Consider the following 498-nt stretch of genomic DNA (forward strand, 5'->3'; position numbering starts at 1 on the left):
TATATATATGTATGTATGTATGTATGTATGTATGTATGTATATGCTCGAGTGTACGCAAAGGCACAGTATGGCTGAATGGTTAAGAAGTTTACTTCGCAGTCACAAGGTCTCGCTTTCGATTTCATGCCATGGTATCTTGGATAAATGTCACTTCCTATAGCATCGGGTTGGTCAATACTTTGTGCGTCAAATTGAGTAGACGGAAACTGAGTAGAAGCCTGTTGGATTGACTATACTTGTAATCCCGAGGTAGAAACTTGTCATATACTCTATCACGACGATTCTGTTCGAGAATTGCGGTGAGGCCGAATGTCTCCGAGGAATGCTCTGGCACATATACATTAATTCAACGAGTAGGTAACTCTGTTGATCGAACAACCGAATCTTCCTCGTAGAAACTGACGGAAATCCATTCATACACCCACCCACCTACCCACACCCACATATGCATTACATGTATGCATATATATATATATATATATATATATATATATATA

General features: G+C 39.0%; 1 protein-coding gene across 1 annotated transcript in view; it reads left to right on the forward strand.

Moving 5' to 3' along the window:
* LOC106880168 (uncharacterized) overlaps nt 1-498 on the forward strand; it is a 112,178-nt gene that overhangs the window by 1,525 nt on the left and 110,155 nt on the right. The window lies entirely within an intron of this gene.

This window comes from Octopus bimaculoides, chromosome 4, assembly GCF_001194135.2.
Source record: "Octopus bimaculoides isolate UCB-OBI-ISO-001 chromosome 4, ASM119413v2, whole genome shotgun sequence".
NCBI classification, from domain to species: domain Eukaryota; kingdom Metazoa; phylum Mollusca; class Cephalopoda; order Octopoda; family Octopodidae; genus Octopus; species Octopus bimaculoides.